The 26,155-nt window shown below is 39.5% G+C and overlaps 1 long non-coding RNA gene across 1 annotated transcript in view; it reads right to left on the bottom strand.

The window, feature by feature from the left end:
• LOC104006913 (uncharacterized) overlaps nt 1-25,862 on the bottom strand; it is a 505,712-nt gene extending 479,850 nt beyond the window's left edge. Inside the window, exon 1 of the long non-coding RNA XR_010158107.1 lies at nt 25,780-25,862. This is a non-coding gene — a long non-coding RNA (uncharacterized LOC104006913). The remainder of the gene's footprint in view (nt 1-25,779) is intronic.
• Nucleotides 25,863-26,155: the final 293 nt, after the last annotated feature.

Below are 26,155 nucleotides of genomic sequence, written 5' to 3'. Positions count from 1 at the left end.
ATATATACCCAGAAGTGGACTTGATGGATCCTATGGTGATTCTATTTTTAGTTTTTTGATGACCCACCTTACTAAAAACTGATTTCTTTATTGTGGAATCTTTTAATCCACATGCATGCATTGTAATTTCCTGGAAAGATGATTACTAGAGGCAGTATTTCTTCAACTTTATTTCACTGTGAAGCCTTTCAATTCACAAGTAAAACTACATGGAGGGATGACATTAGGAAAAGAAAAAGCCAAATCTGACCAAAATATAAAGTGGGTGCATGGATAAGTGACTATGTTTGCCATCTAGGAACTCCACAGACCTTCCCACTCTCTTTACACAGATATCCCCTTCATTGTTTTAAGCATAAATACAACCTACGAGAGATCTATGCACTATTTGAATTTATCCAATACTGAAAGAAAGATTTTTGTTCATAAATCAGTAAGGTAAAGGCATTTGAAACAAAGAAAAAGGGACAAAAAGACATAAAAGAGAAAGGAGAAGGAAAGGAGTACATATGTGTAAAGCACTTAGAATGCTTCTTGACAGATAGTAAGCACTATATTTGTGCTAAGTAAAAGAAAGAAAAACTGTTTAAACAAAAATATTTTTTAAAACAACAGAAATGATGGGGACACATATTTTAGGCTCCTTCACTTCTGATGCAAGGCAGGAAAGAGCCAATTGCTTTCCACTCCTGAAAAGGCTGGAGAAAAACAGCTGGACTCAAAGACAATTGTTTGTACCTCACAGTACTTGCTAGCATTGAAGCTGTTTTTGATGAATCTCCGTAGTGTCTGGAAATAAAATCATTTCCTTCATGGTTCTGTAGACTTTTACAAGTATTTAGAAAGATCGAAAAGGAGAAAGGAAGTGTTGGAATTTTAATTAGCTATTTCATCCCCCTCAATATGGAAAGAATAAATGTTGCATCAGTAACCAGATTATGTATTTCTACTGACCTAAATGCAACCATCTCAGTGATAATTCTTTCTCTCTTCTGTACACAAATTCACCTCTTTTGGATCATTAATCAAAACCACCTGGTAACATAAAACAAATTGGACAATTAAAGAAATACTACTAACTCAAACGCGTTAAGACCAGAGCATGTGCTGCCTAAAGATGCCTCATCCTCTCCGCCAATGTGCAGGGGAATCTGCCAGTAAGAATCAAACAAAATGCCCTTTATTAGCTTCCATCATCACAACACTTAATCATACAAGTAGTGCTAAATTTCTACAGCAGAATAAAAGAAACAGTGAGAGACATGAGCTTCAGAAGCCAGTATATCCTACAAAAATGATATATTTTAACATTAAGGTGTTAACATTATTTGCATTTTTATGTATATCTATGCACTTAACAATTTCAAAGCATATGATGTTAAGTTATCAGTAAAAGTTACTCCTGTAGAGCAAATATCTGGACATTCACAAGTAAGATGCAGATATTTATACAATGTTATGTATCATTTCCCAAACATGTTATCAATTATTTGAAATATACTTAACAGAAAACATACAGCAAATAAAACACCATGAAAGCAAACATGTTTTCTGAATAACTACATTTGTTTGACAAATCATGAATCCCCTCAAGATCTGGCCAAGCGATGACAAATTATCAACGGACTGAATGGCAAGACTGACATTGTTTTCACAAAAGCAATATTCCAGGAGAGAGAAAACGGATTCAGTAAAGCGAGTTTGTACAAATCCATGTGCGGTAGCAGGGAGGAAGGCAAAGCCTGGGATCAGAGGAATCACAATGGTTAGATCTGTGACATAAATGAAAAATTGGCTATTGCCTCTCTAATGTTACATCCTATTTTTCATAAAAGCCATGACATTAGGCTGTTGACTCTTAAGCTGCCACATCAACTGAAGTTACTTTTGTTTCAAGCCTCTCCATCGCAATTCTTGTCATTTGAGAAATAACAAAAGGACTTGCAGGTGTCTGTAACTTTCCCTTAGCTTCAAACTACAGAGATAGAACCTTCCATTCCAAATCAGAGCCCTACTTAGCCACACATGGAACATATTACATGCCTCACCAATGAAATAAGTAAAGTCATCAGTTTTTTTTGTTTTTTTGTTTTTTTGGCTCTTTTAAACAGAGTGTATATGGAAGGTCAAGACATCCTTAATGTGCTAATAACCCTGAGCCATCTTTAATCACCTATTGGAAGCTTTCATTTCATTCATTTATTCACAAAATATTTATGAAGCAACTATTATGTACCAGGCACAAGTCTAGAAGCTAGGGCTGTAGCATTGGGAAAAAGAACAGACTAAAATCACTGCACTCATATTCTCTGGTGAGTAGAGGAAGTGCCAGACAACATGCAAGACAGATTACAGGCACAGTATGTGATGTACCGAAAAATGATGAAAAATGAGGTAAGAGAACAGAACAGGAGAGGTGGGAAGAGTTGCCACGTCAAATAGGTTGGCCAGGGAAATAGCGAGTACAAGGTCCCTGAGGCCTAAGGGCATTGCTGTTCAGTTAGCAGCAAGAAGGCCCAAGTGGCTGGAGCTGAATGAGGGGAGACAAGTAGATGAAGAAGTCACAAATGAGGGAGTGAAAGTGAGGAGCAAATATTCTAGAGCCACATAAGCCTCTGCATCATCACTCCAGCCCTCTGCATATTTGTGCTTCCTGGGATGCCATTCACACAGACCTTAGAAGCCTGTGGTTCTACCAGCCATTACATTTGGTCATTTTCTAATGGTGGCAAATAAAGTCATTGTGATCCTGCATGTCTGTGGAAGCACCTTGGAGAGTATAAAAGGTAAAGAAAACATCATATTTTACTCAGAAAGAATCACAATTTACGTCCTCTCCTGAAATTGCCCTTATCATGCATAGTACCTGATCCACAGATCATATAAAGGCCACCTTGAGATAGCAGTTTTAATCATCTGCTCTTTGACTTAAATTGCAATGTGATTATCAGAGCTAAATCCCTACTTTGTTATTTTACCTACACATCAATATAACCAGTTTAAATTCCTAAGTATCCTCTCTTGAAATTGGAAAATGACTATTTGATGTGGAACACCATCAACAGGTGATTAGACCAGCCAGTTTGGTCAATGGAGATAAGCAATTGAAGTTGAGACTTTCAGCTAGCACAGCTGTGGAAATACCCTGTGTAAACAAGGTCACACCAGACCCACACTCTTCTGCCAATACACATGGCCACAGTAAATTGGTCCAAGAGCCATCTCATTCTGGCCCTTTTCCAACCCAGTGATGAATCCGTTTATCAAAATCACTGTCAGGTAAATGTTGTAAGACCTTGGCCAGAGTATTCCTTAAACTATAAGAGATGGAACACTTTGTAATGTATTTTCAAATTGAAAGTCACTTATCCTCTTAGCACTCCAAGAAGGTTTATGAACCAAATGCATGCTAAGAAATATTTTGAAAAGAACCAGTTAAGGTTTAGATGGAAAGCTTCAATGTAGTGGACTGTGGTATACTACCAATTCTATCTAAAATAGGTTTACAGAATTAAAAGTTTATGGTCTTATTTACTCAGAAAAAAATAAAAAAATAAAAAGCAAAGCTAAAGTACTGGAAATGGGATGCAGTAAAACTCTAGGATTTCATCCAACTATTGCTTGGAAATGAAAATTCCCTAATGGGAATAGGTCTTTGAAATGGGACATCTGGGTTTTACTAAGTGGGTAATTAAAAGTTTGAAATCTTGCCTGGAAAATGGGACAAAAGCTCAAATTACCAAGATAGGTGAGACATTCCCCACTGCCTTTATCATAGGAATGGCAGGGGTCCAGGCTCTAACAAAGCGAGGCAGAGAATGTGTGGAGTGTTAAACCACCCAAGGACAAAGGGGACTTTGGAATCTGATTTCTAGGGGATATTTGTCAGAAAACATGCTATACTTCCCGCAGCTAATGAAACATCCTGTGTAACAAATCCAGCATGGAGTGACTAACGCTCAGCCAGGTAAATCATCATCTTTAAATGTGCTCTGCTCTTTCCCCACTCATAATCAAGACAGGCTTTTCCACGCAAATGGCCAGGCACCAGCTCAGAATGAAAGTCAGTATCTACCAGTTCACCTGGGTGACCTCCTAAAGCTTATAGGTGAACCTCAGAGACTTCAGATTCAAATAGAGGCAGTCTAGCTATACTTCATTCTGAGAATAAATAAGATAATAGATTGGAACAGTGAATGTAGACAAGAATATGGATAAATAAATATAGACTTTGGTTGGCCTTCCCAAACCAGCTTATATAGGGCTTCTCATATTATACATAGCTTGCTTAATTTTTCTGTGACCTTTTTGTTTAAAGAACACTGCACAAAGCTTCTAGCTGGATTGAGGGATTACTGTAATAGTAATATAAGAATGCTCAGGAAAAATTGTTACTGTATCGTCATGTTTCAGGCTGTGTCTCATAATAATGACATTCTACTCTGCAGGTTATACCATCCATTGGGACAGTTTGTAATATCACCTGACAGTTAACATCAGTATCTTTAGAGGTTTTGCATCACAGTCCTCCAGGAGGCCATGAAGAATCATGGTTCAAAGCTTGAAATATTTCACTGCTTACACAATTTATAAAATAGTAGGGAAAGTGTAAAGTACAATATTATGGTAGAAATCTGAGCATTGTGCCATGCTAAGAAAATGTTTAGTTAGTTAGTAAGTGTAGATCAGTTTAATTTGGCACCCAAAGTAAGAATTTCCCAAGGCTAAGCACTAATGCACAACATTAGTGTTTCACAATTAGAATTCAGATATGTTCAGCATTTGTCCTAATGTTGCAAATCTCCTCCTAGGAAAAAAAAAAAATGTTAGTCAATCAGGTCTATTTCAGTCTCATAGAAAATTCACACAACGGTTCCTCCCACAGACTAAAGAAGGTGCATGCAGCCCGGAAAAACAAATTAGAAAGCAATGCAAAAGGACTTTCCAAGTTTGATCTAGTTCGCTCTGCTGTTAGTGACATTGAGCAACCTGCTGAAGCTCTCTGGGCTTCAGTTTTTCCTTGCACAGGAATAATAATGCGGCTACTTTTGTTATAGTAGTATTAAGATCTTGATTACAAGTTGTTCAATTTTTTAACAAAAGGCAACAAATCATATCAATAGGTCAAGGCTACAATACCCCTTTACTCATCTGCCTACCTGAGCCTCATGCCCTAATTCTATTTTTTAGGCCAGAAGATTTGGCAGGTACTTAGGCAAGAACAAACATCTTCTTCCTTATTTTCAGGTCTCTCAGAACACCCCAAGCATCATACTAGCTAGGCTATGTCTGCTGACCTAGCACTTCATTGAACCATCTTTTAACTCAGGCTCTGACTAGGAGCATTTAAATAGAGGACAGGATAATAGGAAGGTGACTTACCCGTCTCCTTTCCAAATGCCCATGCCAGCTGTGGATAACTGAGGGAGCACATCTAGAGTCTGCTGGTCACTACACTCGCACAGAGGATACTGGCATAGGCCACCACCTCATCAGCAATCCCAGGGGGCATCATATCCTTAGGCCCTGGGCCCGTTACCCCACCACCATCACCACTATCACCACCAGCCCCTTGTTTCATCACAGTGCCCTTCTTTTTTTTTTTTTTTTTTTTCAGATGGAGTCTCGCTCTGTCGCCCAGGCTGGAGTGCAGTGGCACGATCTCTGCTCACTGCAAGCTCGGCCTCCTAGATTCACACCATTCTCCTGCCTCAGCTTCCCCAGTAGCTGGGACTACAGGCGCCCACCACCACACCCAGCTAATTTTTTTGTATTTTTAGTAGAGACGGGGTTTCACTGTGTTAGCCAGGATGATCTCGATCTCCTGACCTCGTGATCCGCCCGCCTCGGCCTCCCAAAGTGCTGGGATTACAGGCGTGAGCCACCGCGCCCGGCCCACAGTGCCCTTCTTACTCTCTCTTTAAATAGTCTAGTAGATTACAAGGCTTCAAGGTCAAGAGCAGAGAGTCTGGTAAATTTTGACTTAGGGATTTTGGCTGGACCAAGATGATATTTAGTTGTGCCCTCTTTGCACTAATTTTTTATTCACCTACCTCTATGCTCACACACGACTTAAAAATAAGATAGGGCAGAAAATGAGGACTTATACTTTCAAATTGTAGTATCTTGATGTCATATCTTCTCCACCTCAGATGCATATTAAGGATAAAACCTAGAATAAAAACTGAATCACCAAAGAATTCCATTCCTTTGCTTATTCTGACCTTTCGCTTGAATACGTCAACATGTAGCTTTTGCATCTAGTTGTACAACTCTTGCATAGTATCTCAGATTCTGCATTTCTCCAGTATCCATATTACTAAAGTGAGAAATTTTGTAACAGAATAAAATTGGTGCTACTTTTTTCTCCTCTATGGAAGGTATCTAAAATGAGATAGGTAATTTTTGTTTTTAAGAAAAGTAACCAACACATAACTTCTTATCGGATGCTTAAAATTACCCTAACTAGACTCTGAATATGACATCTTGAAATAAATATTCCAATAAGTAAATATCATACATGGAAAAACTATGAAAAATCAGCAGACATAAAAATAATTTGTCTCATAAAACTTAGTATTGAAGTCTGGATATACTTTTGAGGTTTAAAAGACTTCAGAGTTGAAGCATGGCGTAAAATACAAGAAAAACATAAATAAACCTTTTAAGCATAATATGTTTTTTTCCAAACATGACAGTTACAGTAAGTAAATAAAATAATCATAAAATATCAAAGCACTAAATATATTTCCAACATGCACAAATAATCTACATGAGGGTAGGGTCGCTGAGACCCCACGATCCTGCTATGAAATCCTGGTGAACTATGACTGTAGTCAACCCCCCACAATTCCAAACATGACAACACAAATGCTGAAGACTGTGTGAATTGTTTCATCACTAGACCTCGGAATTTAAAGTCCTTGAGGAAATTCAAAAGTAAGCCTAGAATTCTGTTCTTCCTAATTCAGGAATGGGTGGCTTTTGGGTTTTCTCTGTTTTTATTCATGATAAATTTCCAAAGGCACCCATGGCACTGTGTTCATGCTGCCTCATGTAACCAAGAGAACTGTGATGTCTGTAAAAGATCCCTGGAGAGTTCTCTCCAGAAGAGTTTGTCCAAGTTCACAAATTCTCTCTTGTACTTCTGTAAATATCAGGACGAGGTAAACATGAAGAAAGAAAAAAAGTCACCAGCATAGTGAAAGCATGATAATGAGGAAAAATAGACTGGAATTAAGAAGAGAGAAGTTTTAGCTTAAATATCAAGGGAGAAAAAAAAAGGATATATTGATAATAAACCCACCGGATTAGTGCACTGAATGATTTTTAAAATAAATAATGATCTTAAAACCATTTAAAACTGCATGTTCCTGGGGAAAAAAATGCAGAAGACCTTTAAAAGATCAAGGTTACAAAAGCTCCTGCAGGAGAATGCAGTTCTTGATTATTTACATATTTTTATTATTTAGCATTTTCTGAGATATTCTCTGAAACTAAAAATAGCTCATATTTACATAGTTCTATTTGCCAGACACTGTTCTAAGCACTTTAGACACTTTCACTCATTTTATCTCCACAACAACTCTGTGAAGTTATTACTGTTATCTCCATTTTACAGATGAGGAAACTGAGGCACCAAGAAACAAAGTAACTTGCCCAAAGCCACACTGTGATTGAGCAGTGAACCCCAGGACTCCAGAATGAATACTCTATCTGTTCACTCTGTAGAGAGAATTGTGCAGCGTGCATTTGGTTTAAAATACCAAGTTTATATACCTAATTCTTCCTTCAGCAATTGTAGTTATATATAACCAAATGAGGCAAAGTTGTGCAATAGGTGAAATTTGTCCACTTTGTACCTGTCTGGGGCCTTCTTCTGAGCCCCGTGCCTCCTGACAGTGCGCCTACCACAGCCTTTGGTAACCAGGATTCTCATGTTTTTTTCTACCTTCCATATTAAAAAAAAATGCTGTCAGTTGTTAAAATGATTTAACAAATATTCCAATGAAGGACAAGTGGCCAGAGCTTCTTAATATAATCCGTGCACAAAAAGTATTTATTGAATGACTATGGACTGGAAGAGTACTGTATCTTACTGACTTCATGGCACCAAAAGTTCTAAGACTCAACAGCAGATGGGTTTAAAACCTTTACATTGATTCTTGCATAACTAAAGCAATAACTTCAGAGTCGTGTGGCAAGCTGCTCTCACTTGCTGATGCTCAAGTTAGTTGTAATTAAATGAGAGAGGGTTGGGGAGAGGGAGAGAGACATGGGAAGAGGGCATGGGTGGTTGTGCAGAAGATTAAAACACAGATTAATGTACCCTATGAATGGGGTGGGGGTGGAAGTGGAAGCAATTTCCAGAACGGGGAGTGGGAAGAGTAAGAAAAGTCAGTTGTACATGTGGCATTTCAACACCGCAGCATTCCACCAAAACCGAGAGCCAGCTCAGCAGGGAACATCTGCCAGTTGCTTCCAAATGAAGGGGAATCATTCTTCCAATGAGAAAATAGTGATGAAGGATCGTCTTGGACTGGGAATAAAACTGAATTTTTACGGAGCCAACATCAGGCTTATTTTTTAAAATATTCCCACAACATTTAGATGTGCAGCGAGAAAAAGAGAAGAAGGAATCCACTTCCCCGGAATTGAAAGCATATCGGAAAAAGAGTTTAGTTAAGCATGTGCCTAATTTAAAGTACAGAAGTTTTATCAGGCTGAACCATATAAAGCTGTCATTTTTGTAAATCAAAAATGGTCAAATAGAGGTGATTTTACATGGTTCAACCTAAAAGAATTGAAGCAGTATTAATCAATATGTAGCTGTAAATCACAGTAATACCTAATCATTGTAAGCTGTGTTTTGTTCATAAAATAATTTTGCCATGGTCACACAGCTGGTAAATGGAAAGCTTTCTAGCTGGTGAGGTCTCCTATCATTAGCCCATATGTAGCTTCCATAGCACATTTATTCATTCAGCAAATATAGTTGAACGTTTACCATGTGTCATATACTGTGCTGAAGATCATTTTTTTAATGTGGACAAATTGCCTACTATTTCTTGCATAGCTTTTGGCCTCTAAGCTATTCACTGGGAAGCCTAGTGTGTTTTCAGTGTGAGTCAGATCAAAACTGTAAGGGGAGGAACAGGGTTGGTAAGAAGAAATGATAAAGAGGAGTTGCAAGCCTCACAATGACTTTATCTGTTTTTTCAAATAAACACATCTCTAGAGGAAGGCATTTTAGACACCAAGGCCAGCCGGGAAAGGGAGCCAGCCTGGGCTGGAGCAGCTAACTACAAAGAAGCCTACGCAGCCCTGCCTCCCAGTCACAGCCCACTGTGCCCACATGAGGCCCGCCCACAGGCAGGCAGAGCAGGTATGCAAGCTGCATCAGCATCGCCTGGGCATTCTTTAGAAATGTGAATTCTCAAGTCCCACCACAGCCCCACAGAATCATAAGCCCTGGGGGTGGAGCCCAGCAATCTGAGTTTTAACAAGTCCTCCTAGTGATTGGATGCACACATTAGTTTGAAGAACACTGCTTTAGGGAAGAGGAAGGCCGTGCAGGGATTAAGAAGGTTGAGGGCATGCGGGAACCCAAATGGTAACAAAAGAATCAAGGCAGCCCAGAAATACAAATCCTGTTGAATTTCACATTTTCATATGAAAATATCAAGTTGTTTTTTACTAGGCATTGAATCACATGAAAACTTAAACCACAGATAATACCAATTACTAACACACTGAGGAATTACAATGTTCCAGATTATTGGCTAAGTACTCTACACAGATTTCATTTACTCCATCAAGAAACCTTATAATGCAACTATTTAACAAATAAAAAATAGATAAGAAGTGAAATAACGGGTGGGTTAAATAACTTTCCATTTTCCATGCATTTAGCAAGTCGTGGGACCTAATTCAAAGTGAGGCAGTCTGATTTCGCTCAGCTATCTGCTACATTTCACAGGACATTCTAACACATCATATCTCTTATTCCCAGCATGAAAACATGCCCATTCTCCATTCATTCTTCAATCAAAGTACTGTAGCTCCCACAACAAGGTGAGAGAAAAAAACGATGTATACTCTTTGCTGAGTTCCCACCCAAACCAAATACATTCTAGTGTTGGGAAAAGCATCCATCAGAGAACAAAGGATGTAGCTCCACCTAGTGGATAAATGTCCCCATTTATTTCAAATCGCCTTCTGTTTGTGCAAGAGCACAGTAATGAAAACAGAACCTAGTCCTGACAAATCACTACAAAGCTAGCAACCCCAGCTACAAGCAGAGACTTTGTTAGAAGTGAGCTCAGCTGTATTCCTCTTGGTCAAGACCCTATTTTGTGAGCTGTATGTGCAACAGCCCATTTTAGAGTATCACAAGAAGGACACACCCAGCTAGGAACTCTGTTATCCCCTCAGTCTCTCTAGGCACTGCTTTCTACCTCTGTAAATGCAGACAATACAATCTGACTTCTCTGAGTCCTGCTGGTAGGAATAGCAAAGAAGATTATGCTTGCAAATAAGAAATGTTAATTCTGCTTAACTACAACAAATCCCAGTTAGGCTTCATGGGATAAGATATACGTTTCATTCTCTACACACCCTTCTGAGAAAAGAAGTACAAGAGGGCAGGTGGGAAAAATGGAGCTCAAGAAAGTAAAGCAATTTGCCTTTGTTTATTTAGTGACAGGTAAACAGCTGACAGGTTTTTCTTTTACTGGCTTTATCTGACTTTGGATCCAGATCGATGATGAAATGAAGCCATTGCCCCAGGACTATGCCCCAGGGGTCATTCAGAATGGTCTAAGGAAAATTTCAACTTCCTGTGATTCTGTAATGGCGCTAAACAGATATAACTGAAATCTGCTTTAACTAGCCACAGCAGCAACATTGCCCAACATGTAGAAAATATTTGCTATATGTCAATGGGCTTCTATGTTCATTGAAGCTCAGGAGGCGTTGTATTGAATGAAATGAAGTCTGTTCACTGAAGTCCAGACCTTCATATGCTATTTAAATGAAGGCTCTCCAAAAGAAACATCTGGTCCACTCCATTCCCTAAATTATTTGGCCAAGGATCCTTTCTTTCTTTTTTTGGTAGAGCACCCAGTAAGACTGGTGTTCAGCGGGATATGCGATGGGAAACCCTGGCCTAGGGTGGATGGTGTGCTTATCACCAACCCTGCCCTCCCAGTGCACACCTTAAAATGATGTGCCAAAACAGGCCATTTCACATCAACATGGTAACTCTGGTAACCAGCATTTAAGATATTCAGGTCTTTCAAAATAAAATATTTTTGAGAAAAGTGAAATATTAATTGTAACTTTCCAATATAATTCCACGTAGTTGTTTCTCAGTGGCTAGCTCCATCAGCCCAGGTAAATGAGATCTCTTTCAGGGCTTCATAGATGGGACAGAACAGTCTCTTAGTCTATCTCCTCCTCAACACATGCCTCTAAGTCTGAGTGTTCTGCCCTCCAACCTCTCCACAGTTCTGGTGGCTCCCTCCCATCTCCTGTGTCTGATTCTTCCTTTCAGCAATGAAGGATGCATTCTGCTGTGTGGCCAACATAGACTCTGGGAATTCAAGGAGACACAAGACACAGCCTCTGCTCCCAAGGAGCTTAGATTCTTATCTCTGGGATTGCTCATATCTGCTCAGATGCCTGGCTTTATTCCCTGACTCTAAGGACTGAGGATCGTTAGTGGGGTTCTCCTGCCCCCTGCAGCAGCACTCAGTGGCCCTGCGTTGGCTCTGCTCTGGATTTTCCCATGACTTCCCAGCACACCCACAGCTGCCACCTCTGCCCGGCTGTTTCACTGAGCAGGGCTGGGGCTGCTGCTGGAGCTGCACATGGTGATTTTTGCTGTATTTTCCACTGCACAGGCTGCTTGCTCCTAAAATGGTAAAGGCTGCTTCTACTACACAACTTTGCAAAAACAGGTGAAAGAGAGAGAGGAGATGGGAGAGAGAAAGAGGCCCCGGTCACTGCATGCTATCGGTTCTGGGAAGCCAGGAGACAAAGAGCTGTCACCCAGTCCTCTATGTTTCACAAGGGGACTCTGAACAGTGTCGAAGAGCAGCTGCAGTGCCAGCCTAACTGTAGCGCTTCCTGGGAGTACATATGAGTCAATATAAACAGGTTCCAACATTTTTCATCTTCCCTATGGTATCTAAAGGCAGTGCCCCTCACGGCCTTTCCATGCCCAGCTCAGGAGGCCACCAGCTCACTTGGAAGCCCTATACTTGGGACCACCTTTCATTAATAGAGTTTATGCTTATTCTTGCAGCTCTCCCTGCTCCCACTCAAACAGGATTTTCTTTTATCACTCTAATTTCAAAATTACACCCAGGAGAGAGGGAAGGAGATTCTACTCCTCATTTCCTCCCTTCTGAGCTGCATGGTCCCCTTTTCTCCAGGCTCAGAGGCCATCTAATACAATTGTAGGCTTGCCCAGGAACAGAACCACCATTTATCATCTCACTTCTAGGAGAAATGATGATGCCTGGAGCACAGACTCAGGCACCAGGGAAAGCAAGCCTATTTGATAATCGAAGGGATAAATCCAAGGGTCACTCTACCTTCTGATATAAAAGCTTTAGAAATGAAAGTTTATGCATTGGGGACTTCTTTTATTTAGGCTTTGGCTGACTGATCCTCCAAACCCATCAAAAATAAAAGAGCAAAGTCAGTCTGAAAGTAATCTTTGTTCCATATAACTTAAGATGAGACAGGGGAGGAGAGGGAAACTATGGTCCCCAGGCAACAGGTAGCAGGGAGTCCCCTGCCAAAAGGTGCAGAAGTTGATCTCTGACATCTTGGACAACTAATGGCTCCCATCTTGCTCATTATAAGAGTTGGCCCTTACCCTGTAAATCAGGATAGGAGGCAGTGGCAGCTTCGCATCCTGCTTTGAAAGGATGCTGACTCCTACCATAGATCATCTGGAAAACTCCAATCTAAATTCTAGGGGAAAAAGAGATGCTGAAACCTCAGCTTTTTTCCTCTATTATTATCCACATAATAAACACTATTATTATTTATATATTATTTCTAGAAATAATATTTATATACAAATATATAATATATGTAACATATATTTGTGTATATGTTATTTCTAGAAATAATATACAAATTTATATAAATACTATAAATTATGTATTATTTTTTAATATAAATATATATTATTTATATTTATAGTATTTATTATGTGGATGGAGATAAACACACTTCAATGAATATTAGCAGCCCATTGCACTTAGGAATAAACATCAAACTCTAAAGTTGATCTGAAGGCCCTACCTGAGCCCACATTTCCTCCTGGTCTCCCCAGCTCATGTCATATCAATCTCCATGCCTGCTGCTCTGGTCCTTTTTCAGACCCTCTCAGGTGCCATGCTACTTCCTGCCTCAAGGCCTTCATGCAGGTGTTCCCTCTGCCTGGAATTAATGCCCAGCTCAAATGTCACTTCCTCAAGGACTCCTGCCCTTACCCTAGACCTAGGTTGGACCCCATCACTCACTTCCATCATATATTTCCATAGCCTCTTTTGCCTCCTAGTACTTTTCATAATTGAAATTAAATAATTTATTGGATCATTGGTTGATTCACGCCTCTTTCCTCCCACTCAACTAGCAGAAAGAAGTGTGGAGGCAGCCAATTATTATTTGTAAAATGAAGGAAAGAAGAAACCATAGAGTTTAAAAACAAATGTTAAAGCAACCTCTCTGAGGTCACAGCTTCTGTAGAGAGAAGATATTGCATAGAGTCAAGGACATAAACTCAAGCCAGGCTGCCTGGATTCTCGTCTTTGCTCTGCCACTTACCAATTGTGTGACTTTGGCGAATTTGCATGAACTCACTCTTTCTCAAATTGCTTTTTTCTAGAAATGATCTATTTGTGTTATTTAACCTCCAAGCTCTGTTATTTTTGCTTTTTGTTTTATTAAGCTTATGCAGGTGGTAGGCTGCCTGAGGCCATGGTCTGCTTAGACTAAATCGTATCTTTTACTGGGCCTGGCTGAACTCTCTGTCTATGGGTCTGGGGTTATGGGATTTCATTTCATTTCCTTAAAATGAAGTGTAGGTGAACACTGTTCATTCAATGACCATGTGATGTTTTGTATAAAGCTGATGTCTACGGATGGTGGCCATTTGAAGTGTTTTGACATGTACCTATTATTTTCATTGCCAAAACAGTGTCCACAACATGATCTTCATGGGGTGGAGATTATGGATTTTATTGTAAAACAATGTTATCTTGGAGTGGTGTCTCATCTTTCTTTACTTTCCTTGATATTTCCCTTCTTCCTAAACTGAGGAAGTCACATCACATAGGCTCTCACCCTCAGCAGGATAGTTTCCAAATGGTTCATGTGGTGTGATGAAGATGTATATATAAATGCACACACACAAATTTATACATATACACACATAAACACACATACATATATGCATATTCATATGTCACCTCACCTTATTTTGCCCTGAAAACTTAATTTACCAGAAAGCACCCTTAATCTGTTGAAAGGACCACTCAACATAATCATAATCAGAAGAATCCAAATTCTGACACTGCAATCACTCAAACTGGATTTTTTCCTAAATTCTAATACTCAGGTTTCTTTGTGATGAGTCATATTTACCCAAGATACAAAATGGCAGGTGAAAAAAGGCTGAGAGAGTAAGTGAAGCTCAGCATTATGATGTTTCCCAACTGGTTGTTTCTTATATAATCTGGTGTAGGAGGAGAGCTCAGCAATTACTGTATTTCCCATGCTTATGAAACAGATACATATATATCTTACACACATACACATTTATGTGTAAATATATAGAATAAAATACAGCAGGTTACATAAATAATTAGAAAAGTAGGGACACAGGACTGAGGTTGTCTCTAGGTACCTAGCCCAGCTGCTTCAAACCAGCCACCACAGGATCAATTAGGGTATGACACCATCTCATCTTCAGTATAGCTACAAGGAACAAATTGACCACATGATAGTTCAGGATCATTCAGGATTTCATACACCCTTAGTCCATAAATTCCACAAGCCAGCATCCCTCCATACTTGATGTGTGTCTTTCCAGCTACTCAAACATAGATGCAGGAACCAAGACTTGGCATACATTTGCTCATCAAAATTTGCTTAAGTCCAAGTTTGGTGACTCACGTGTCTCCTTCAACGAGTGATTCTACCTGATTTTACTGCAAAATAACATTCGCTTTAATTTGTTTCTATTTATCTACCATTAATTTGAAATAATTTTGCTTACATTTTATCTACAAGTTCATGAGATAATTTGCTACCTGAGATCTGCAAAGCGACTCTGTTTACAACTATTATAAGCATGTCATTCTTCTAAAGCTTCACTCTGGAATATTATGACAAAATAGCAAGAACATAATTTTAACATACATAAAAATTATTACCATGCAGTTGTGCAAGTATGTCTTTCCTGTACTGAGGTCCACAATCCATTCTATTTGTGCATACTACATAAAGAGAGTAACAATTTAGCAGCCCTTGATTTTATTTTCCTGAAATCTATTGAGGAGGTAGGTAAAGGCCTCAACAATCTAAGCTTTGTGCTAAATATCTGCAACAGACCTTCTGCAAAAACTAGAACAAAATAATTAAGAAGTTATTTAAGCAACCATTTGCCACAAACCAGATTGAGGGATTTGAAATATGTACAAATATTTGTAAATAACCCTTCAAAGGGGAAATTTGTACTAATAAGTAAGGGCTGCTGCAGCTCCTGCTGCTGGCTCTGCATCCTGGGAGTACATATGAGTCAATATAAACAGGTTCCAACATTTTTCATCTTCCCTATGGTATCTAAAGAAATACTCTGATTTTAACTGCTGCAAATCTGGGGCAGAGCCTTTTCTAATAAGATTCCATAATCTTCACAGCACAATACACTCTGTGTTAGAGCAATCCCACGACTCATAATTCCCCAGCAGTTAGTGTGCCAGGGTGAACTTCTGAGTCTCAGATAACATTAAGGCTGTGGTTTATGCCCTGATTGATAACATAGTCAATGGAGGCAACCTGTCCCAGAGAAAGGATCCAGAAAGCTTTGCATAGTGTTTACGATACAGATAACCTCCTGGCTGACATCTGTGGAGAAAAACCTTTGATGGATGAAAGAGGCTATAAGATCCTGTGCACCAGATAGCTCTGGTGAATTTCTCATGTATCACTCTTTAGACAATTATAGCTCTTTATTTCTTCTATTTGGTCACAAACGCTTAACTGATTTTTATAGCAATATGTTTTGCAGAGAGTATTTGATAAATATAATGAAATCATTTTATGCTAGATCCCAGGGGATAGGCCAGGGGTATGCTGTTAAAAGACAATATTTCTTTGTTATACATATTAGGCCCCGTACTATTACTGCAGCCTGAGTCTCATTGGAATGTTTAAGAGCCTCCCACACCAATAAGTCCTCTAACTGCTCACTAATCAAAGTGTGGCCTGTGGCCCAGCAGCATCAGCACCCCCAGAGATCTTGTTAGAAATGCAAAATCTCAGGCCCCACCCTAGACCTACGGAAGCAGAATTTGAAGATTAACAAGATTCCTGGATGTTTCCATGCACATTAAAGGCTGAAAAGCACTCCACTATTGCATCTCAGTGCAAGTTGCAGCCACAGGCTGTCAGTAACCAACAGGAGGAGATGGGATGTGGTTACCAAGTGACCCAGTTCCTTTATATCCCTTTCCTCTAACATCCCTTCCAAGGCCATCTGGCATTGACTCGTGGACTTAGGCTGAGATTGACATGGCTCAACTAGGACATGAATTATTTGTGATCTAGTAAACACACAAGGTTGTCATGCCTTACAGAAAGGCAGAAAGGGGAAAAATGCACTTGCAGAAAATCTGGGATAAGAATGTCCACCGTTGATGGAGAAAATCCTTAAACTGACACAGAGTAGCTTGTTGGGTATGGTATGTACAGAGCAGAACTTGTATACCCTGAAGTCTACCAGCTCCTCGGGTACACTCTACCTATAATTATAACTTTAGTCTACCATTATTCAATCCATCACTAATAAATTCCACTAGTCTCTTACAGAATATCCCAACTAAATGAGTTAGTTATTACATATGAAAGGCTAATACCACATACGTAAAGCAAAGAAAAATGAAAAAGAAGAAATAAAATATTGTTTGGACTTTGACCTTCTGGTGCACTGAAGTTTGTGGTTTTTAGAGAATGTGAGACCAGTTACCATGTGAATTCCCTTTAAAGATTAATCATGGCTTTGAGACCCTCTTAACTGATTAAACTGAACGTTAAGTTTTTGAGCTACCAAAGGAACTTCCCTAGAGACCTTTAAAAGATCAATAAGCTGAATAAAGAGCATGCTAGCATGCTGCTATCCACCTCCCTAAAAACCAAGGAGGAGTTCCCTGTGCAGAATGCTGGAGATCAAGCACCTGGTGCCATGCTGGAAAGCCACCAGAAAGAGACTACCCTTTGCTGAGAAGGGAGACTTTTACCTCTAACTGGCAGGTTTCTGGAACAGAAATTACTGGATTGTTCTGTTGTTGGCTAAAGAGACTATTCAATTTGACTGTTTCCTTGTAATAGCAAGAGAGCCCAGAACATATCAGCTTTCATGTTTTGCAGGAAATGAAACCTAATAGACCTGGATTATTTTATTTTTGAAGACATTGGGTCAATCAAGAACAGCTCTGGGGTCCTATCACTGTTTTGCATTCTGCCCTGCCTGCTGGAGGCTGAACTGGATACAGAACAATGCTTTCGTAAATGGATAGAAATGTCTGACATGAACGATAGGGCTCAAATCTTTTCAAAGCTATTATATTAACATACAAAAGATCCTCCAGCCAAACTAGGTCATGGGACCACAAGCAAGAAATACTTACTGTTGTTTCTGCCTTTTCCTCTAGCATTGTTGTACTTGATGACATTGGATAATGACTTTTATGATATATCTATATGGCATTCACATTTTACAAAGCACTGTCACATACACCATTTTATTTAATACTCAGAACATCCCTGTGAGAAATGTATGAACATCCCAGTGTTATAAATGAAGCAATTCAATTCCCAGAGCTCTGGCCAATTTCTCATGGGTAACAATGAAAGAGACACTGTGTTTCCTTGATAGAAGGAAGTCAGTAATTAATGTGATATTTAATTTTATCTGTCAAATTGACTGGATCATGGGATGCCCAGATATCTGCTTAAACATTATTTCTGGATGTGTCTGTGATGGTGTTTCCAAAAGAGTTTATGACTTGAATCAGTAAACTGAGTAAAGTGGATTTGCCCTCCCCAATGGGGGCGGGCATCACCCAATCCACTGTGGGCCTCAATAGAACCAAAAGGCCAAGGAAGTTTAAATTTACTGTCTATCAGACTGCTTGAGTTGAGACATCTCCTGCCCTCAGCCCTCCTGGTTTTCAGGCCTTCAGACTCCAGATAGTGTAGTCTAGAATCTACACCATCAGCTCTCTGGATCTCAGGATCTCAGGACTTTGAACTACATTATCAGCTTTACTCGATCTCCAGCTTACAGACAGCAGACTTCTCATGGGACTTCTCAGCCACCATAATTCCATGAGCCAATGCCTTATGATAAACTTCCTTCTAAATGTATCCTGTTGGTTTTATTTCTCTGGAAAACCTTGATTAAGACAGTTAAGAAGCAGATAGATCAAGTCTCTTCCTGATGCCATGAGAAATAATTCAAAATTTTACCAAAAATGTGGAGAAGTGAATTGTAAATGAAGAATTTTAGCCTTCATGCTATGTCATTTCCTACAGTAATAACACTGTGCAGAACTCTCTTCCCTGATCTCGAAATGCAATTCCTCTTTCTACACTTTGTAGTTCTATTTGTCTCTCAGAATTGATGTAAGTTCCTTCTCCTCCTTGAAGCCTTCATTGCACATTCCACCCAGAAAGTTGAACAGCAGAAATATTGAATACACAGGAGTTTTCATATAATGCCTTGTATGATGGTTAGTGTATTAGTCTGTTCTCATGCTGGTATGAAGAAATACCCAAGACCAGGTAATTTATAAAGGAAAGAGGTTTAATTGACTCGACAGTTACACAGGGCTGGACAGGCCTGAGGAAACTTACAATCATGGCAGAAGGGGAAGCAAGCACGTCCTTCTTCATGTGGCAGCAAGAGAAAAGTGGCAAGCAAGGAGAAAAGCCCCTTATAACACCATCAGATCTCAGGAGAACTCACTCACTATCCTGAGAACAGCAGCATGACAGAAACTATCCCCATGATTCAGTTATCTCCACCTGGTCCTGCCCTTGACACATGGAGATTATTACAATTCAAGGTGAGACTCGGGTGGGGACACAGAGCCAAACCGCACCATTTTGCCCGTGGCCCCTTCTAAATCTCATGTCCTCACATTTCAAAACACAATCATGCCTTCCCAACAGTCCCCAAAATTCTTAACTCATTCCAGCCTTAACTCAAAAGTCCAAGTTCAAGGTCTCATCTGAGACAAGGCAGGTCCCTTCCACCTACGAGCCTGTAAAATCAAAAGCAAGTTAGTGACTTCCTAGATACAGTGAAGGTACAGGCATTGGGAAAATGCACCCATTCCAAACGGGAGAAATTGGCCAAAACAAAGGGGCTACAGGACCCATGAAAATGTGAAATCTAATAGGGCATTCATTAAACCTTAAAGTATCAAAATGATCTCCTTTGACTCCATTTTCATACATGCAGGTCACATTGCAAGAGGTGGGCTCCCATTGATGCAAGAGATGGGCTCACTCTTGGGCAACTCTATCCCTGTGGCTTTGCAGGGTACAGCCCCTTGCCCCAGCTACTTTCACAGTTGGCATTGAGTGTCTGTGGCTTTTCCAGGTGCATAGTGCAAGCTATTGGTGGATCTACCATTTTGGAATCTGGAGGACAATAGCCCTCTTCTCACAGCTCCACTAGGCAGTGCCCCAGTGGGGACTCAGTGTGAGGGTTCCAACCCCACATTTCCCTTTGGCACTGCCCTAGCAGAGGTTCTCCATGAGGGCTCCATCCCTGCTGTAGACTACTGCCTGGACATCCAGGAGTTTTCATACATCCTCTGAAATCTACATGGAGGTTCCCAAACCTCAATTCTTGTCTTCTGTGCACCTGCAGGACGAACACCATGTGGAAGCTGCCAAGGGTGGGAGCTTGCACCCTCTAAAGCAACATCCTGAACTGTACCTTAGCCCCTTTTAGTCATGGCTGGAGCAGCTGGGATGTAGTCTCTAGGCTGTACACAGTAGGCATCCCCTGGAACTGGCCCAGGAAACCATTTTTCCCTTCTAGGTCTCGGGCCTGTGATGTGAGGGGCTTCCACAAAGGTCTCTGACATGCCCTGGAGACATTTTCCCCATTGTCTTGGTGATTAACATTCAGCTCCTTGTTACTTATGCAAATTTCTGCAGCAGGCTTGAATTTCTCCCCAGAAAATGGGGTTTTCTTTTGTATTGCATAGTTGGGTTGCAAATTTTCCAAACTTTTATGCTCCACTTCCTCTTGAGTGCTTCATTACTTAGAAATTTCTTCCACCAGATACCCTAAATCATTTCTCTCAAGTTCAAACTTCCACAGATCTCTAGGGCAGGGCCAAAGTGCCACCAGTATTTTGCATAGCAAGAGTGACATTTACTCCAGTTCCCAACATGTTCCTCATCTCCATCTGAGACTACCTCGGCCTGGACTTAAGTGTCCATATCATGATAGCATTTTGGCCAAAGACATTCAGCAAGTCTCCAGGAAGTTGCAAACTTTCCCACATTTTTCTGTCTTCCTCTGAGCCTTCAAAACTGTTCCAACCTCTGCCTGTTACCCAGTTCCAAAGTTGCTTCCACATTTTTGGGTATCATTACAGCAGCACCACACTCCCGGTACCAATTTACTATATTCGTCCATTCTCATGCTGGTATGAAGAAATACTCAAGACTGGGTAGTTTAAAAACGAAAGAATTGGCTCACAGTTCCACCAGGCTGTGAGGCCTCGGGAAACTTACAATCATGGCAGAAGGGGAAGCAAACACATTCTTCTTCACATGGAAGCAGGAGTGAAAAGTGCCAAGCAAAGGCGGAAAGGCCCCTTATAAAACCATCATATCTTGGGAGAACTCACTCACTAATATGAGAACAGCAGCATGGTGGAAACCGCCCCCATGATTCAATTATCTCCACCTGACCCTGCCCTTGACATGTGGAGATTATTACAATTCAAGGTGAGATTTGGGTGGGGGCACAAACCAAACCATATCAATTGGTCATATCCACAACTTGCCTGCCTATTTTGAGCATAGGTTCTGAAATTCAGGAACTCTATATTAGGGATGGAACCATATAGCCTCATATGGAAACCATGGGCTTTAATTTAGCCATATCTAGGTTTAAATCCCAGCGTTTCCTCTTCACAGCCATGGAAACTTTCTTGTTCCTCTATTGAGACAGGTTAATAGAATAATGTCTATAATTTTCATTAAAGTACATCAGGTTATCAGCAATATAACAGGTTCAATGTCAAACATTTTAAGTTTTAATTCTAGGCACGGGCAGGTAAAATGCTGTTAAGAATGCACAGTCCAAGGATAGCCAGTTCCCATTCTAACCATAAGGGCCACACTCTGGGAGTAACTACTGCATTTTCTCCACCTGCCGATATCTTCATCTGCAACAGATGTTTTGCTAATTTGCATACTAGATGTCAGAAACCATTTTCCCCCTTGATAACAAGATTCTGTTAATTCATATGATAGATGTAGAAGTTGGCTCTCATTAACAAAATCAGAGGCACTCAAGATATGAGGATTGATCAAAATAGAGTCCTGCATACCACTGCATGAAGAGAGGATAAGAGTTCATCAAGGTCTGTACCTTACATTCCTTGGAGACTGTATTTAAGGCTGGATTCCTAACTGATTCTTCCTCTAGCCATTTCTTTAAGGGACTCCTGACTGCATGATGCTGCTAAGAGGATACGGAACACTGCTTTAGCTACATAGAAACCCTTCATATAGGATGTGGCCAGAGCTCCGACAAGCCAGGACTTTATTGATCACTTGCCCTTTCTTGAGATGTTTTATTCACTTGGCCTCAGGGTCACCATCATTCAAGACTGTCCTCCCTCACTGGCCACTCCTGTTCCCTCTCCAAGGCTGACTCTCCCTTATCTCCCCAGAAACTCTGATATGTTAGAGTGGCCCGGGCTCAATCGACATAATTCTCTGTCTTCACTCACTCCGTAGGTAATATCATCTGATATCTTTAAATGAACATTGATATACTGATGATCCTCCCTCATTTCTTTCATCTGCCTTGACATCTTTTGGCAGATGTTTAATAAGTATTTTAAACTTAGCCTGCCTATTAACCAAACTCCTTATCATCTTTCCTATCATTATATGAGTACACGGCAACTCTATCCCCTCAGCTGCACAGGCCAAAAGACCTTGGATTTATCCTTGACATTTTGCTTTCTCTCACACCACATATCCAATCCATCAGCAAATCCTACTGGCTTTTACTTCAGAATTCTGCTTCTCTTCTTCTTGATCACTATTACCCTCTCATCAACTCTATCCTAGGTTATTGAAAGCCTTCCAGTTAGCCTCAATAGGATCAGTTCTCTACACAGGAGGCAAGGTGAGGCTGCTAAAAGCTAATTCTGACCTTGTCATAAATCTGCTCAAAAAGCCAAAGTTTTCTCAGTGACCCATGAGGCCTTATAATCTGACCCTCCCACCCATTCTCCTGGATTTTCTGACCTCATCTCCCTTCATTCACCCTCCCAATTGCACTGGCTCTCTTGCTGTTCTTCTGACAAGCCAAGCCTTCTATTCTCAGTAGCTTTGTGCTGGCTCTTTTTTCTGTGTGAAAATGTCTTCTCCCAGATTTCCTCATGGCTTTCTTCCTCACTTTGTAAACAAAGCAGATCTCATACATCACATGATAAGGGAGGCCTTTCCTAATTGTCCTGTGTAAAAAATCACCGCTCGGCATTTCCCATTCACCTTCTTGTTTCTCTACAGCTTTTATCATTATCTGATATACAATAGATATACTTACTCACCCATGATTTCTGTACCTCCTCATTAGAATGTGCACAGTATGGGAATTCCCACCTTTATAGCCAGAACTTAAATAGTATGCCTGGTACATAGTAGGTTACATTCAGTAAACATTCAATAAATGTTTATTGAATGAGTAGGAACTGCCCATAACTTTCATTGTGATCATCATCATTACCATTGTCCTACAAAGGCTCATCCCAGGGCCTTCCCCAGGAGAAGTATATAATATCTCAGTGCTGATGGTAAACATGTTGTGAGTTCATGGTGATAAACATAAATTTCCACTTCCTCCTAAGCACTTATAGATTTATAACCCCATAATTTAGACAGAGTTAGCCCACAGTAAATTCTCTAGCAATAAAAGACCTACTTCTACTCACTTAGAAGTTATTGATAATGATAGTGCTTAAGATGATTTTTAAGAAAAATCAAGGACAGTACTGTACACTGAATAGCACATGGAAAAGATGGTTTTTGCATCCTTTAGGTAATCTATAATAGTTACTTTTGTCTAATACGATGAAACTAAAATTTTTGGCCCTAAAATATCTGTATCTATTTTTATATTCTTCTTTTTTTTGAGATGGAGTCTTGCTCTGTCACCCAGGCTGGAATTCAGTGGCATGATCTCAGGTCACTGCAACCTCTGCCTCCTGGGTTCAAGCTATTCTCCTGGAACAGCCTCCCAAGCAGCTGGGATTACAGGCACACGCCACCACACCCAGCTAGTTTTTGTATTTTTACTACAGATGGGCTTTTGCCATGTTGGCCAGGCTGGTCTTGAACCTCTGGCCTCAGGTGATCCACATGCCTCAGCCTCTCAAAGTGCTGGGATTACAGGCATGAGCCACCACGCCTGGCCTTATTTTTATATTATTCTTAAAAGATAAAGTATATATAAAAATAGTTGATATACTTGTTCTAGTTCCCATTTGACTGCCTTCTGCCATACAATTGCAATGTGAAAGGTAATACACTCTTTTTGCCGTCAATCAATAATTCTTTTTTACTGGGCCAAAATCCTCTTCTAGTCATAGCATGTCATTCCCCACATTTGTTCATTTTCCTAAAGTTCTATTAATAAATTCTCTATTATCCCAAAAATCTGTAAGTCACTAAGCACAGAAATAATTATAAATTTAAAATCTACATACAGGATTAATTCAAATACTTGTTTTGTGAATAATTCAAGTCCCCCCAAAAACTTGCATTCCATTGCTGTGTTATTTAATCTGGAATTGAAAATACAGCAAGACTTTATACATATGGGCTTTACAAATCTGGAATTTGAAGAAATTCAGACAAGGTGAAATTTGAAGGTTATCTTTGATAAGGATGTTCATCTTAATAAAGTATATAGATTAATTTGGTAACCAAATATAAATGACAAATAAGCATTTGAGATTAAAAATTTTGCAAAACCCTTGGATATATTAGCAACATTTTTTTCTTCTTTTAAAATTTAAGGTAAGAAGTATTTAAATGTTCATTCAATTATTTTGGTATCATGTAGTAAAGTGTCCAACCTAATAACAAGATCCTTTCGACACTGATTTGTTTCAGTGGTTTCCACAACTCTTTGATTTTATTATTTTAATTTACAGGTAATTCCTCTAGGCACTAGCTCTGTAACTGACATTGATTTATAGTTATTATTATTAATAGTTTATAAGCAATAAACTGCATTACCATTGTCTTAACAAAATATCGTAAAGTGGGTGACAGGTAAACAACAGTTATTTATTTGTCAGAGTTCTGGTGGCTGGAAAATCCACTATCAAGGTGCCAGCAGATTCAGTGTCTGGTGAGGGCCAACTTTCCGGTTTATAGACAGTGTCTTATAGCTGTGTCCTCACATGATGGGAGGGACAAAGCAGCCCTTTGGGCCCTCTTTCATAATAGCTCTAATCCTATGCCCATAGGTTCCACCTCCTAATACATAACCTTGGGGGTTAGGATTTCAACATATGAATTCCTGGGGGACACAAAATTCAGTCCGTTGCAACAGTTAAATTCTGTAATTTAACATGCTTATTATTTTAGAATTGCTCTTCCCCATCTAGTTTGAGTCACTAATGTATTAGTACATAAGACTGCTACATGTACATAGAAATATTTTAAGGATCACTAACATTTTTCGAATAAAGCAATTTAAGTGCAGTTTATCTCTGACAAAATTTGGTTTTCAATTTAAAATAAGCATATTTTAGTGAATTTGCCTTGTTGTCTTTGAGACATCAAACTGTTTGCTCAGTTAAAAACTTGCAAAATTAATTACATTCTAAACCCACAAGAAAATTGTATGTTCTAAATTTCACTGCAAGAATCACTAGCATTATATATGTCAATACTTAGTAACACTAATTTAACAAGGACTGATTTTCAAAACAGGCATTTAACTTGGAAGACATTGCTTTAACCTTCCTGTGTTAAAAAAATAGAAAATATTTCCTGTGTTAAAAAAAAAACATGAAAAATACAAAATGATACTGAATATTTACTAATTCACTATTAGCTTGTTTGTTGTTTTTATTACTTGAAATACCTCAAGGAGCCATCAGACCCACAAATCAAATAGCTTAGTCACAAATCACATGAATTAAAACTATCTCAGCAGATACAATGTTGGTTTATAGAAAAAAAAAATATATTTTGTACCTGATGGTCAACAAACTAGCAGTTTGCTTTTCCAGAAGGAAAGGGAATTTCAGTGACAAGGGTCCTCTGAAACCTTCTGCGTCTGTTTCCCTGACATTCAAACATGGCCTTGTTCGTTCTCTAGGAGCCTCAAGGCTTGAAAGTCATCCAAGAGCCAGGGACCAATCTAAAGTAGATTGGCTTATACCCAAATTTAATGAAACTTCCTTAGAGGAAACTGATTTCCCTCATTATCCTTTATGTAGATAATATGTGGAATTAATTCTCCTTCACTAAGTTATCATTACATTGAGCACACAAACACAGATATAATGTTATTAAAAGTAATGGAATGAGTTCATTCACTGTTAACTTTAATGGTTATATCCTCTCCAGT

This window comes from Pan troglodytes, chromosome 5 (genome assembly GCF_028858775.2).
Source record: "Pan troglodytes isolate AG18354 chromosome 5, NHGRI_mPanTro3-v2.0_pri, whole genome shotgun sequence".
Classification (NCBI taxonomy): Eukaryota; Metazoa; Chordata; class Mammalia; order Primates; family Hominidae; genus Pan; species Pan troglodytes.
This window is presented reverse-complemented; position numbering and strand designations above follow the sequence as displayed.